The following is a 16,153-nucleotide window of genomic DNA, read 5'->3' as shown; positions in this document are numbered from 1 at the left end:
AAAGAAGACATAGAGACAAAGCCAAAACGTTGAATGGGGGCTGGAACAATAATATGACAACCCCAACGATCGAGCGGCGGGGGGGGAGGCAAACACGCCAGTACGAGTCAATCAGTTTGAGCCCCCAAAAAGCGAAAACGTGAGATGATTTTAGGCAGAGTCTACATAGTGGGTGGAGCAACGTGAATCTCGGGTAGAACAAGAACCGCTCGACCGCTTGCAATGAATTTGGGGAATTAGAAATTATCGATCAGATTAAATTGTTGCCGTGAGTGCCTTGTGTTACATGCGGAGCCTCCCCCCGGCCTCTATACTTAGGCTTGCAATTTCCCTCATCCCTACTGAAGAATTACCAAAACACAGGCGCGTTGGATATTGAATAATGATGCGATCCACAAGACAAAACTTTGCCATCCAAATTTAATGTTCCATTTGATTTTCATTTTATAGAACGATGAAATCTCGACAATTCGACCGTTGCATCACCTGCTTCAAATGAAGACGATTTCCCACAATAAAAAGTACAAAACTATGGCAAGGTGTTGTAGTCCTCGGAAGGTATTCAAATGAAGTCTGGAGGGATAATTGGGGGGATTTCTATTAATTTGATGTTTTTAGGGTCTAGGTTGAAGTGGACACCGACCAACACACCAAAAGGCGTTTGTTATCCGGGAGGCTACGTACATTGTTTCGTCCTCAGGCTTTGCCGGGTTTTCCTAAGGGATCGACGAATTTGGAAGCAAAGCCACTATTTTAAAGAGCTGAAAAGGAGAGTTTTCTATACCTCTTCCACGAAGATTTTAACGAAGAAATTCCAAAGCTAAAGTTGACGTAGTTGATTTGATATTACACTTGAATGTAGAACGCAACATTATGAAGTTACAAAGACAGTCATCAAAATTATGTTTGTGGAAAAAGAAGTTGGTATCCATCAGTCTCCACAGAAATCTGGACCTGTTTTAGATCCCAGAAGTTTATAAGTCTTCCGGGATTTTGGTTGGACCATCGCTTCCAAATTGGGTGCCCGTTAGTATTCCGATCAACGTGTCATTCCCATCAATCGAACGGGCCGCATGCCGCGCTGGGGAGGTAAACCAAAACGGGCCCACTTGCCACCTTCCCCTCGGCACCACTCAGGAAAAATAATCTACTAGTGCGCTGTATCCGCAGTCCCTCCCCAAGTATCTAAACGGGATTGATCCAGGGGGCTTGCCGATACCCTATAACACTTCGCCAATGTTTATTAAAATGCACGACACCGTCTCCTTCCCCCCCCCTTCCCCTCTCGGGGGGGAGAGTGGTTAACCTCGCGCGAATCCAAGCCACTTTTTTTTATTAAATCGGCAGAGGAATAATTATTAGGAGACACACCGCCACATAGCACGCCTCTGCCTACACCAAAAGTAATCACTGAACACTGCTTTATAGAAAAGTATACAACGGAGGAAGACGTCCATCGATTTCATTAATTTGGTGAAGTGCCCCCCCCCCCATTTTAAATATCTGCTATTGTTTATTGCATATGCCCCAAAGTGTCTACAGCTGCAGGACATGAGAAGGGTTTTTTGCAATGAATTATCGATAACTTAGATTTTAGTGTATCCTTTTTAGGAAACTAGTAATTGAAAACTTTGGTATGATGTATATAGTCGTGTTCACTGAATAAAACAAAATTACAATTGCGCACAGAAAAAGGGTTGAAGTATAACTAGTGAAAAATGTGTAAAAAAGTAATTACAAATATTTCACTGAAAGAAAGTGTAAATTAAAGGTTGTAGCAAATACTGATATTGTTTTTGTTTCCATTTATGTCAATTTAATGGGTCTGTATAGCTATACCTTAATTAAGACTAGTAGGCCTATTTGTAATGATAAACCAAGAGTGACTTGTTCAAGAACGATTTTTTCTTAGGGTGCTGACCGGTAGCTACGTCACTTCGTGAATATTTTAAGTTGTGACAGACATGCATTAATAAGTACCCTCTCTTTCTTTTTCATAATTTTTCACGAGCTTATAAATCTTACGCTTGATGTGCGACCGTGAACCTTTTTCAGAGATGATTTATGTTGATGTTAATATTCAGTAGAAAAATTATTTATATCTGTTTTGTACTCTCCAAGGGTAGGGTGTTGAATGGAATGAAGTAGGTAATGGATTATCCATGAGGCTTGAAACGATGATATCTGTGCCATTCATCCTATGCCAGTCTTTTAATACCAAATCACGTCCCAAAGAAGGAAGAAAGCGTACGGCGCATGCCCCATGTTTCACACAGGGCGCCCTCTTACGGTTTTATATGCTGGCTTGTAGCGGCATGATATAACTTCCGCTTGAAGGCAGAATGCAGATGTTTAATTTGAACGAAATAGCTATGCTTCTGCAAAAATATTTATTTCCTGCCTTTCTGTCTTGTAACCACAAATGGCATGGTCTTTCTGCTGCTTTTCCCCAGTTGTATTAAATAGTGAGATTGAGGGTGAATTCCGGTGAATTGTGTCAATGTCGCGGTTGTTTTAGTTCACAAATTTGAAAGTCTTTTATTCTCCGTCCAAAGGCGCATTTTGACGGACAAAGCTTTTTCAGCAGTGAAAAAAGGCTGATTCTCTATAAATTTGATGTCGTGCTCTTAAAAATCATTTCTTTTCAGTTGGTGTCCTGAATAATTAATTTGTTAGGGTAGAGGAATACACAGTCACAGTGTTATTTGCACTAGTAATGGAGGAAACGGGACCAACAGGCTAAGAATGACTTTTGTGATTTTTCAACGCAGCATTGTCAACTACGTTTGTTCCTTTGGAACATTGCTACCAGACAAGAAGTGACAAACTATGTTAGGCTGCAATTTGTAGCTAGGCCTGGATTTCATCATATCCACCAGACAGTCTGTTTTTATCAATACAATGCCCGACTTCATTACTACTGATTGAGAAGCGGTTGGTCTCGATGGATGTTTTGCTTTGGTGGGAACAAAATGCTTACGTGGCCTAGTTTCGTCGTTGAGGCAGCATTAGCGCTGTCTTAATCATGCCCGATCTTGATTTTTCCCTCAGTCGTCCTCCAATTATGCAGATTTGACAAAAAGACCAAAGGTGACTGCGTTCAACAGAAATGAAATTATTCCATCATTTTTCACCGGGCAGGGATTGTCGGCTGACCCATTACCCTGAACGGTTGACTTCACGCCTTTGTAAGTGATTAGAAGTCACAGGGATATTAGCCGGGCTAAACAGCTGTGTGTGGGGGCTCAAAAGTTGGTGCGTCATCGGGCATCGTCCTCGCAAACGACAGGAGGAAGGCTCGGCCAAGTCTCGCGCAAGGCTCAATCATTAAGTGACAGGCGTCAGTGCTTCGGATCAAAAGATTTGGGTCTCTGCCATAGAATTCTTATTCCGATTGGCGCTTTGTAAAAAGTCATGAGATGAACAAAACGAAGGCTGCCCGGTGATTCTGTGTTTGGCTTCTTCCGCTTCTTTTTTGCCCCTTTTTTAATGTTCAAGGGATGAATGCTTTTACGTCAGCGCGTTGCCGGTCTCCGTCACTTCAGGTGGGGCGCGACTGTGGCAGTATTGATCTCGCCTGAATTCTCGCACGGTCGGCCGCGATGTGCCAACCAACGAGATTGATCCTTAACGGCATGCGAAGCGAGAGGCGGTGCTTGCCAACGCTTGCTCGTGACAATACATCACCCGTCTGAGGCCAGCCGGGGTAAAGTGCAGTCAGGGACAGGGCAGCCAGTCTAAGACCAGAATTCACTGCGTACACGCCGACAACAAATCAGCGGTCCAGCATTTCGGTTCCACTCGACTCGACTGCGCAGCGCTTGGTTTTTTTTTATGTAGTGTGAGAATAAGCAGCTGGAGATCTCACCACCCCCGCTAACATACGCTCATTGCTTGATGACTACCCGCTCGGCACGCTGGCACGTCACCAGGTGTTCCAAAGGCTGTCTGTCTGCCGTGTGACAAACTCGGCCCTCGTATTCTCTGTCGAGCAACGTGAGTCGGGAACAACTTCGCTCAGTGTCCTTTACACATTCTTCCAACGTCTGTCGCCAATTGTAACATTATGGAACGCCGATGCGCACGGGTTGCTTTATTTTCAGCTGTTAACATGTATATTTAGGGGTGCAATGTGATCGTGTGATCTATTTTAAGATGCCGATCAAGGCAGGTGGTACCAGCACGACTCGGTTTTAAAATTGCGCATGTTCAGAATTTCTTCAAGTGTAAAATAGTCTTCGAGAGACTTCAAAATTAGCAGCCATCGGAAACAGTCCTCGCTGAATGTGCACTCGGGAAATATGCAACTGCGGTCGACACCTCCGTCGATTCTGGGGGGCAGTGGAGACCGGAAATCGGTCCGATAGTCTCGCCAACACCTCCCTGCTCGGAGACGGCCTTGGATATAACTTGTCGGACGGGGAATACTCGAGGAACACTGTCCGGGGTGGCCAGCAGTTCCGGGCACCTACTCCAGGGCTGGCCCACCACTCAGTCATCGGCCGAAGTTCCCGTTCATCTGACGGTGGCCGAGACCGTCGTCATCGCGCTGGTTCTATCAACGCTGATCATCCTGTCTATCGTGGGCAATGTGCTGGTTTGCGTTGCCGTAGCAACAGAGGATAAACTCCGGAAGACGTGGCAACTCTTTCATCGTGTCGCTAGCGATGGCGGATCTACTGGTCTCCATTCTTGTCATGACGTTCGGTATGGCCAACGATCTCCTCGGGTACTGGGCTTTCGGTCCCGAGTTTTGCGACGTGTGGATTTCCTTCGACGTCATGTTCAGCACCGCTTCCATCTTGAATATATGCGCAATAAGCGTGGATCGCTACTTGCACATCAAGAAACCATTTGCCTATTACCGATGGATAACCAACAAGCGAGCCCTCTTGGCCATAGCCATGGTCTGGATTATGTCCGCCTTGGTGTCGTTCTTACCCATCCAACTAGGCCTCCACAAGGAGTTTGGCGCCCCGGCCAAAGCCTCCACCACCCCGCCGCCGACTCCGGCCGCAGTGCTGGTGGAGAGCAACCCGTTCATCAGCTGTGTGCTGGATCTGAACCCGACCTACGCGGTAGTGTCGTCCACCATCAGCTTCTTCCTGCCCTGCGTGGTGATGATCGCCATCTACACCCGCATTTTCAGCGCGGTCCGGGAGCGGGTGCGGAACGCTCGCATGGGCCGGCTGGGCAAGATCGACAACCCGGACTCCTCCTGCCACGGCAACCAGGCCGCCTCGGACCACAAGGCGGCTGTCACCCTTGGCATCATCATGGGGGTGTTCCTATTCTGCTGGGTGCCGTTCTTCTTGCTTAACATCATCTCGCCCATGTGCGGCGGGCGGTGCGACCCGCCGCCGGCCCTCCTCAGTACCCTGACCTGGCTGGGGTACTTCAACTCCACCCTCAACCCCATCATCTACAGCATCTTCAACCGGGACTTCCGCGTGGCGTTCAAGAGGCTCCTAGGCCTGAACTTCATCATAAAGAAAATCCAGGAGCGTAAAGCGGGATTGTTGAACTCAAACAGCCCCCGCAGTAGCATCGAGAGCAGTGTGGCGTACACCAACGGCCGACGGGCCACAACAAACCACCAAGTCGACCAAGATCCCGACAAGGTAACGCCGACGAGTGTGACGCGAATGGAGTATATCTTCGACAGAGTCACGTCTTGCTGACAAGGTGTTCTTAGCCAAGAGTGCTTTTTTTCTTTAATCTAATACACCCTTTTCTTTGTTGTCGTATAGTAGGTTACGCCCACTCTAGTAGATAATTAAGGTTTGCTGGCGAGTACATGTACTGGTTTTTCTGCGATGGTCTTGACAAGGTATTTGGCAGAAAATTGTTGTTCAACTAATTTGAAATCGAAATATACATGGTTCATTTCAATTACCTGGAAAAGGTGCGCACTACCATTTGATTTTTGAGGTGAAATGAAAGTATGCGTACAACAGAAATGGTTACGGATGCCCCGACGTGACACACACTTTGAACCTAGACGACTTCCGAAGATTGATGTACCAATTAGGTATCTCTGTCGAAGCCCTGTTATCAAAACCTGATTGATATTTTCGCCACATAATTTTTGAAGTTTAGAGCAGACATTTCGAACCTTCGAGTGAAAGCCCAACAATTTTACAATTCTCTCACGGTCTTTTTTATATGCATGAAGCTTGTGTTTACGGACACTAAAAGTGCCCGGGTTGATTCTACTGTATATAGCTACCTAATCGAATTATAATTAATTATATTAATTACTGCTCTATGGTCACATACACGATATTTAACAGCAGTTCTTGAGAAATCTCATTCATATTCTAGGCTTTTTCTTGCCATTTGGCTCAGAAGTGTATCACGATCGCTTACCTCCACACCTGGCATCAAGCCACGGATCAATATATACCCAGCAAGAAATGAGACCGAGGGGTACCCCCCAACATGTCCAATCCCTGTACACATTCCAGACTATTGTTACTTAACACATCCCCCCAAGATGTCTGAAAGGAATTCCCCAGATTCCTGCGAGACAATTACCAACACAAAGCAGGGGGGGTTCTCTCCGTCTCATACCTTGCTGCATTTGGATCAATAACCATAGCATTTATCAGTGGGCTGTCGAAATGAAAAAAAAAATGTAACAAGGGGCTTTTGCAAGGGGTATTCGCGGAGCCAAACAACTCAGTTCAGTAGGTGCGATGATCAACAGTCTGATGCCAGGTTGACGCGATGCGAACAATGGGCTCTCGCCCCATCAATACCGTGGATACCACTTGGCAGACTTCGATGCTTTATGCGGAATGCAAATACGGAAATCCCATCCGTGCAAAACGAATCCTTAAAAGTGTTCCTCTCCTTTCGTTGTTTGCCAGACTCGGGGGGGGGCTTTATTGAAAAAAAATCCCACCTGCTTTTCTAAAGTGACCAACCTACTGCCGCGCACGAGAGACAATACTCTCCAAACGAGACGCCTCATTGTCCAGATCGGATGAAAAGTATTCTCAAGTAACGTTAACGTTTTTACGCTGAGCTACACATATAGAGCTACAGATGAAGCAAGATATGGGACGGAAAGCACCCCCCCACACACACACACACGCACACCTTTGCGTTGGTCATTGTTTGATCGGAATCTCAGGAATTCTTCACAGACATCTGAGGGGGATTTGTTAGGTAATAATAGTCTACAGTGTGTATAAGGCCTGGGCATGTAACGGGGGGGGTTACCCCTCCGTCCCATATCTTGCTGGGTATAATGAGAACGCTTACAGCCGAGTGCATGATTAAAATCCGAGAATTAAAAAAATAATATTCAGATACTGGTTTCTCCCACAACATCGATTTTTATATATCCCGGAAAAAAAGAGATACTTTCAGAATAGTCCCATGGAGAAAATTAACGACGCTGTAGTACAGTAGTCGAAAATACATTCGTATAGGCCCCCCGAACTGTCAGTTTAGCGTGAGATCATGGAGGACTATATCACGTGATTTCACTCAAGTTGACCCTATCACTGAATGTTTGGAGTGGCCATTTGCAAGAAACTGTCGCCTTTTCCTATGAAATAAAAAATTAAATTAAGCTTTGCCTGTCGGAATGAAATGGACATTAATGCTAAACGCAGTTTCATAAGGTACACATTATCAGCAGCACTGGCAGCCATTTTTTAAAGCCGAGTTGCTTGATCACAATCACGTATATGGCCCATGGTCACAGACGGTTAATCTCAACAGCTGATGGTGCAGAGATTCGCTGTACCTCCCATGCACCCCGGCAGTAGCGATCCATCAAATAATATTTACCCATGGCAGCATTAATCTGCCTTGATTTTGCCCCTTGTTATTTACCAATACTCTGTATGGATGCGGTCCTTACAATCAGTAGAAAATAAGTTTGCAAACGGAGAGAAAAACTATCATAGATATTAAAAGGAAAACGAGTGGAAGAGTTGAAAGTCTTAAGGAGTTCGGTAATCTAAGGGTATGAGACTGAAAGAAGTTGAAGGGAAAAAGGATTTTTGCAACGAGAAAAAAGTCTTGATTGTTGACGACATCGATGGAAATTGATTGGTGTACAACTGGGAGATTAAGAAAGGAAGGTTTTTATTTGATGGAAAGTATTTAGTGGAGACAGAAGGTTAGAGAGCGCATGTGTCAGAATTGGACTGCTCGCCTAGTGAGTTGCTGTTTTGAAAGAGTGGGCGTGGTTGTAGATCGATTTTATAGGGGAGAGATCCCTTTCGTAACATGTCCTGAAAGAATCGTGCCTGCGAGAGAAATGTTGAGAGTTGATGTGTGAATGAAGGAAGGCAGAAAAGAAATAGAAGGGTGGAAGTGAAATCGAGGACAGGTATGGATTAAAGGAGGCAGACGATGGTCGAAGACAGGTGTTGCGATTGTGAAAATAGGGCTTGGATGGGCAAAATTGATACGATGATAAGTATGACAGATAAGAATGTGGAAGGTTAGATTTTCCCAGGTGATCGAGAGAGGAGCTGCCGATTACAAAAAAAGAGGGAGATCGGAGAAGGAAACAACGGAGGAAATGAGAATACCCTCCCCAAAAGTGATGAGCGAGAAACAGGCTGTGGCGGCAAAGGTCTGGCTCATGTTGAAATTATGCAGAGAAAGGTAAGAGAATCGAAGTAGGGGACGACTGAATGAGAATGATATCGATGGTCGGAGAATTCGTCATTCACGGTGAACACGAATGTTTCAAGGGACGAATTTAGAACCAACGGAGCGATGGAAAGACCAGACCCAAAGAGTGACATGTTCTGAAATGGAGTCGTGAAAGGAGAACCCTTACCGCGATTTGTATAAATGTGATTGGCCCCTCGACCAACCGTTTACTTTTGATACGGCTCCGTGTCTCACACAAATAAACCAAGATTGGCCAGAAGGTGGCAGTAGATCGTCATTGCAAGTGTAAGTGCATTGCAAGAGGGAAGAGAAGCGAGAAAAGGAGTCACCAGAGACGTGCGCAGCGAATGGCAGAGAAACGAAGTCAGGGAAGTGAGGAAGTGGCGTGGGTGAGAAATGAAAGGGTATGTTTGAACGGTCGAGAATGGCCGGCAACATTTAATACTGCGCTGTTCTGTGGGTCTCGGTGGAATTACATCTGCTGACGGTGAGTTGGGGGAGAAGTGGCTGTGAAAAGACAACCAGAAGTCATTGAGATAGTCGAGAGAAAATGTCAGAGGAAATTGTGCTCAGTTGTAAATGCAGTGTTTGCCAAATCGCTAGCGTTAACAGAAGACACACACGAGATGCTCTGGGGCATCTCCCTTTACAGTCAACCTTGTACCGAAATCAAAGCTATATGACCTTCCCTTATTGAACATTTGAAGCAAGATATAGGGCGGAGAGACCCCCCCCCGTTTTGGTTGGTCATTGTTTGATCGGAATCTCAGGAATACTTTACAGAATTCTAGAGGGGATGTGTTAGGTAACAATAGTCTTGAGTGTATAAAGGGATTGGACAGGTAAGGGGGGTACCCCTCCGTCCCATATCTTGCCTGGTATATTATTGTGTGTGTGCCATCCCCCTTAAGCTCCACCCCTTTGTAGGTGACATTTACATTAAAAGTGAAATGGAATAGCAGTGCGTGGTTATAGGTGCTGTAGAGATGTTAGTTAAAGCAAGAAATCTTCGGTTGTGAAGGGAAGAAGATGAATGATTTTATGAGGTTAGCGTGGAAAATAATTATTGTTTTAAAAAGTTCCCATAATTTCAATTGCACAGTCAGCAGAAGAGCTACGCTAAAGAAGGCCTGTTACAATCCCACACGTGTGTTTTTACTAGCGCAAAATGACACGCAGTGGAAAGGTTGAACAACCTACAAGAGAAAAGACAAAAGATCACAAAAACACTCTCGAAATTAACCGACAGTGACGAAAACGATTTGTCATCCAAGCATCGAAGGTTGTGGGTTAATTAAATGAGGCTCACACTGACTCGCTGCGACTTCTGTTGGGATCGACAATGGGAAGCGGATGATGAGACACCTATCATTGACAGATAGCCCGAAACGAAAAACGGATCTGTACACGTGTGAGCATTGAGTCTCAATTGGTCATAATGATCATTTTTTTTCAAGTGAACCCGTCTTTCAATGCAACCGTTTTCATTCGCCTGTATAGTTTCTTATTCGCAATAAGCGGTCGGTTTTGCCAAAAATAGCGTTAAGGAAAATTGAGAAATAAGACGGCGTCAATGAAACGTTACCCGACGGAGTGTCTTTTTGTGTGAGGTTTGTGTAACGGACTCGTTTTGCGATGCTTCCAATCTTTTTGTTTTTGTTTTTTGTTTGTTTGTTGTTGTTTTTTTAAACAGTTTTAATAATTAGTAAGACGGAAAACTATTTACTTGCTCTTTTGCCACGGAGACAAAAATCTAAATTGTTTAGTGACAAATCGAATGTGTAACTTAAGTCCATATAAGGAAATTAGGGCGTTACGTACCAAATTTAGGTGTGGAATGAAGTTTCCACAATGCTATAGCCCATTGCCACTTGCCCTCAGCCATTTTTGAAGGTGGCTCTTAACTTTAAACAGCCTAGACGACTTCACGCAGGGTTTTGTCACACTTACACCTATGCCCTTTCTTTCCCGACAAAAAGCAACATTACCAGAGTGCTGTTCCCTCGTCTCTTACCTCGTCTACCAATACTTGCTTAAATTGAGCTAAAAGCAAAATTGTCGTCTGGCCTGTTTCTACCAAGGTTAATTTCATTAACTGTGCCCAATCTATACCCTGCCACTACACAAAATTTGCGAGGTCTTGACGCCATGTCTGAGGGATTTCAGCTCAGGCCAGTCGAAAGGAATGCTGTTTAAAGATACCGAGTGGTGTCGGCTGCGCTGCTTCCGTCCGAAAGTGAACTTGACGCTTCTACGGTGCGCTTTCTTTGTCGCCATGATTTCGAGTGGCTGAAAGTCGAGATACCCGAGACTGCGGGTTGAAGCTAACTCTGGCATCAAAATGTTACACAACATTCGGGACATCTTTGTGCATCAATATTGTCACAATCATACCCACATATTCCACCAGTTAACCTCGTCTGAAAAAGAGTGGGTATCATTAACATTAGACTGCCTGCACCTTTTTTCTTGAAGTGTTGTGTAATACGCACACTTCAGCAAAATAAGCGGGTAACGCACACGGCAACAACAGTGGTCGTGACAAAAATCATACACCGCCTTCGTTTAGCAAAGTAAATGACACAACGGTGGTATGGCTCAGCACTGACCTCTTAATATGAATCCATCGAGTGGGCTATGAATATGAAGTAATAATTTTTTTTTTTTGCATTCTGTAAACAAAATATTTCCAAATAGGTCACTTGGGAGACATTTTGTGGTAAATTTTTTAACATTAGGGAGACATCGGTCATAACTTTTATTGTACACGTTTTGAGAGATGATAGATTAGGGTCTGAAAGGAAAACATGCAAAGTTTGGTTAAGATCGGATTAGGGAATATTGAATTATGGGACGGTAAAGTTTGAAAAATTTTGTGCACATTCCTATGGGAATGTCTCCCAAGTGACCCATTTTCGGTAAATAATAATAATCACTTAATTATGTATACGCCTGACAAAGTCATTTTAAGCGATGGTCGTCATTGTCTCTGTTATAACTATGTAACATTGGACCAAACGCTGTTTCACGTGTCGTACTCAAACTGTAAATACGTAACACGTATATTGAACATGAATATTGTAATTTTGCAAAGAATGATTCATGCCTTACGATTTCAAGCATAATTTGGTTTTGTTGTTGAGAATCGTGATTTGAGGTATCCACGGTGTTAACATTAATGTTCTGATGGTTAAAAAAGCAATGTAGGCAATGCATCATTGATTTTATGACGGTCTACTTGTGACTCAGTTTCATTGAAGGTTCTAATGTTGTCTTATGGGTTGTGACTCGGTTTCGAATGTTACAGTTTGTACGAATCGTGTAGCCATTGTGCGCTGAGCAGGTCTATGGTGTGATTTTTTTCCCATGGTTTGAGGTTACTTCACAACCGCAAGGTTTTGCGAGCTTTGGTTACGAGGGATTTGGAGATGAGGTTTCTCAAGCACCTTGACATGAATATATTACAGGCTATAGCAGTCCTATGGTGTAATTCGACCAGCAGAATTAGAAGCCATTACTGTGGTGGCACAACGCTCGTTGACAGGTGGTACGCGCGCGTTTCATATCTCTTCGACCAATAGGGTGTTGTGATTTGCTAAATGCACGCACGCGTCAAACTGAAGAATGTGCGAGTGAGTGCGGTGCCACCGCAGTCTAGTTTGGGCGTCTTATCGGATTAGTCTATAAGACAAGCCAAAGAATTGACGTCATTAAAATGGCACATAGCCCCGACACTAACTGTACTAATACCAACATACAGGTATTTGATTACACTTGGCATTTAAGGTCCGTGTTACTTGACTGCGGCTTGAAATAGCACACGTCTCTATGGAAACTGGCCGCAGCCACAAGCATAAACTTGTGCGTAATGCCAACCGCAGCCAAGTAATTCAGACACGAACTTACAATGGTGAGGCTGAATGTTTGCGTTTGGAAAGGATAGGTAGCAAATCGCTGTATTTTCATTTGAGTTTAGTTCGCTTTTTGATACTGCTTGAATGTTAAACCAAGCCATTTAAACACATGTGCAAGTCCTTTCTGGCGCATGAAGCTCTGACAGTCACGATAAAGTATTGTTTAGACCATGACTTAAACGCCAGATGTTTTTTAAATGGAGACAAAATTATGTACAAAATCCACCGCTTGAGGGCGTAAAAATGTGACAAGCGGAGTAGCTTTCAAACTGACAAATTTGCAGACGTTTTTTCGTGACACTGCCAATGAAGCTATGTATTGATAAAACGCATCAAGGCCTGTGCTCTGAACACAAAAATGAGTTGTGTCTTTGTTGATGGCCAACAAAGTCACTGCTTGGTTTGACGCCGCCATGTTTGATTTTGAAGGCAAACTGGCAACTGAAGAAAAGTATGCCAAGCAGTCTATTTTTGTAGGATTTCCATTTAGCCTCGTTCGAAGAACTGTACACTTACAGGAATGGACGATATGGAAATTACATGGCCGTTGTACATAGTAAGCATAAGTGTGTGATTTTTTAACATGCTCACTGCACATCCTATCGTAAACCAAATATTCTTTCAGAAAATTTATTTAAAATGTACTTAATAACACCATACAAGTGTTGCAACTTTGAAGTATTCTACTACAACGTGACATATACATAATCAGAGATAAACAGAAATGTACTATCAAATCGGCCTGTGATTGGCCAACGCGTCACAAACTCTTGGAGGAGCACTATTGTTAATCTCCCGTATTCTGGAGAAAAAAAATTCCGAGAGATTTTTATCTGCTGGTCTACATATCGACCAAGGAAATTCGGGAGTACTGAAAAACAAGTTTGTGTTATAATAAAAACATTGTGCACGTTCTATATATTGTCCATTTTGTAGGGATATTTATTACCCATACTATGCGAACGTGAAAGCGTGTGAAAAATCGACTATTATTTAATGTACGCATGCGCAATTGATCACACAGGGTTGTATGCATTATTACTTTGACATTTGAAGCTCAAGACAATAAAAAGTATTCTGTCAGTAAAACTGTTCTGATAGATTGCCTTAACGTCTCTTTGGTGAATGACGGTTAAATTGGTCAGTCCCACATAAGTATCTTCTCCAAATACTTGACATTGGTGATTTTCGTGTGTCCAGTATAGCCTGATTTTACAGGGTCCTGATTGGTTTGTTTTGAGTTGTTTGTTTGGATAATTAATTTATTCAATTTGCTTCCATCTGTTCAAGGCCAAAGAAAATAATGACTCCTCTGTCAATTCGGGAGTTAGTTGCTAATTACAAATTCCAACTCCAGTGCTTGCCCTGGTGTTTGAACAGGTAACTAATTGCCCGAACTGAAAAAGGAGAACAATTTGGAACAATCGTGTTAAACAAGAACTGCAGGAAAGAATCGCGCCGGTGCGAAATATGACTCTCGTACACCTTTAAGATGAAAAGCATTTTATAACGTTTCTGCTTGGTATATCGGTGAGCTAATCCACTGAGCTTATTAAACTGGAGATTTTCCCTTCTCAATATTATCTTCAATCTAAACCGCCCGCAGTCGTACCATCCCCGCGACCAAATTTAATAATACGCATCTTCCAATGCCCCTGTTAACCGAGGAGGAATTTTTTTCGGGCCGTATTTCAGACGGCAAGTTTTGGTCTTGACACATTTTTTTATTTGTCGATTCCCCTTGTCAACTTTTAGCTGTGAGTACCGAAGCAGTCCGACTTTCAAGTAAGCAGGAAAACACCACCAGCGTGCACGGCCGAGATGGTGTGGGGGGTTGGGATCTCCGAGAAGGTACTGAAGCTTCCTCGGATCTGGCTGGCATTAAAATGCGTGACATACCGCACTGCATCAGTTTTGTGAGGAAATCGATCATCTTGCGCAGACTTGAAGAACTTAAAATAGAAGTGCACAGACCTAATTCTTCAACCCTCTAAAGCGCTTCTTCGAATAACGCTCATTGTGATTTTAAGGGGGAAAAGCAATATGCTGGGTAATTTTGTTTTAATTAATTGTAGCTTTTCAAACCCAAATGGGGTTGGTGTTCCCTTTTTAACTCCAGGACATTGTACATTCGATGTAGGAGGTCTTATTCCCGGTGTCACTATAAAACACCTCTAAAGGTATAACAAATTTAATGGGTCACTAAGAAACACATAGAAAAATGAAAACGACATTTTCTTGGTGCAACCCAGTCAAGTCTGCTCAATTTTGCTCGCCTTTTCCTGAGTCTCCTCACACGGCGCAAGATTATTGACTCGCATTAGCCACCCCTCCGCTTCACACATAATTACATCGATAAATGTGACGACATTGGCGGGTGCCCTGACGTCAGTCCACTCGCAAACACATAGGCATGTGTGCCACTTCACTCGCGATTATTTCCAGAGAGCCAGATTTGTAAGATAGGGATCGTTTTTGTTGTATTTTTTTCTCCCACAGCATCGTTCTAAAAACCATTGGCCAACCGGTCAATACACCACTGCGTCAAATATTTTGGCAATTAATGATCACCTCGTGTTGCCGGACCGCCCGCCGTGATTCCCCCGTCAGCCTCCGTCGGTGCCACCACAGAGCACGTGCTAGAAGTCGGGCGCCCTTTTTCGCCGCGGCGGCGGCGCAATTTGTAAAAATTAGCTAAGAATCTTCACCTTTGGGGCAAATACAAAGAAACCAAACGACTGTGTAGTTGGCCTCGGTCAAGCCATAATGACAAAGGAAGAGTTCATATACGCAGAGATTTCCGGCAAGGGGCATTGCTGCGGGGTTGGACCGGCTCAAAACGGACCCAAATGATCTTTTCATTAAAAGGATTACTTCTTAGCATTCCGACAAATTAAATTCACGCACGGTGGCTCAGTTTGACGACCACGGTTTGTCCACTTCTACTTTTCACCGGCAATTCCTTCATAATTTGGCTGGCATTAGAAAGGCGCTGCGCGATTTTCGCACTGGACCGAACAACTCCACGCACAAAGGCACGCTTTGCCGCGCAGCGCCTGGCAAGAGACAGCAACAGATACGGGGGTCATGTTATTCTTTCACTGCAGCCGCACTCTCTCCCACCCCGCTTGGGGGCAAACTCCGCTTAAGACGATTTAATACGTGGAAGTTTAATTCCCGGGGAAACGGCCAATCTAAATTGGCAAAATATTTTCAACGTCCTTCCCGGAGCTACTGGAAATGTAATGAAAAATCGGTGTTTTGATTTGATTTGAAGGGGAAGAACCCGAGTATACTGTACTCATTTCTTTGGAAACTCATCACATCGGGAACAAATTTATTCATCAAATAAAAGGCCTGCATTCACTCTCGGCAACCGCAAGTCTAAATTCAGACATTTTCTAACACCGAATCCCCTGATGGGCCTGCAAGTCGTGGCCGAAAGTCCAATGCTTTGTCGCTAATATCGAGGAATAGAGTCGACGTCACTTTAATTCAGTCTTCCTCCCTGCGCTGCCATCATAATACCGCTTGACGAGCACATTTGGATTATATCAAATCGATCTTCGACTGATGGGTCTGCGTTTTCTTCTGTG

At 44.0% G+C, this 16,153-nt stretch overlaps 1 pseudogene; it reads left to right on the top strand.

Moving 5' to 3' along the window:
- Nucleotides 1-4,301: 4,301 nt before the first annotated feature.
- Nucleotides 4,302-12,833, top strand: LOC147797010 (dopamine receptor 1 pseudogene; annotated as a pseudogene).
- The last annotated feature ends 3,320 nt before the right edge of the window (nt 12,834-16,153 follow it).

The sequence above is a fragment of the Acanthaster planci genome, linkage group LG13 (assembly GCF_054643075.1).
Source record: "Acanthaster planci isolate LZ-2023a linkage group LG13, COTS_SCS, whole genome shotgun sequence".
NCBI lineage: Eukaryota > Metazoa > Echinodermata > Asteroidea > Valvatida > Acanthasteridae > Acanthaster > Acanthaster planci.
The sequence above is the reverse complement of the archived record's forward strand: the minus strand, read 5'-3'. Positions and strand labels throughout refer to the sequence as shown.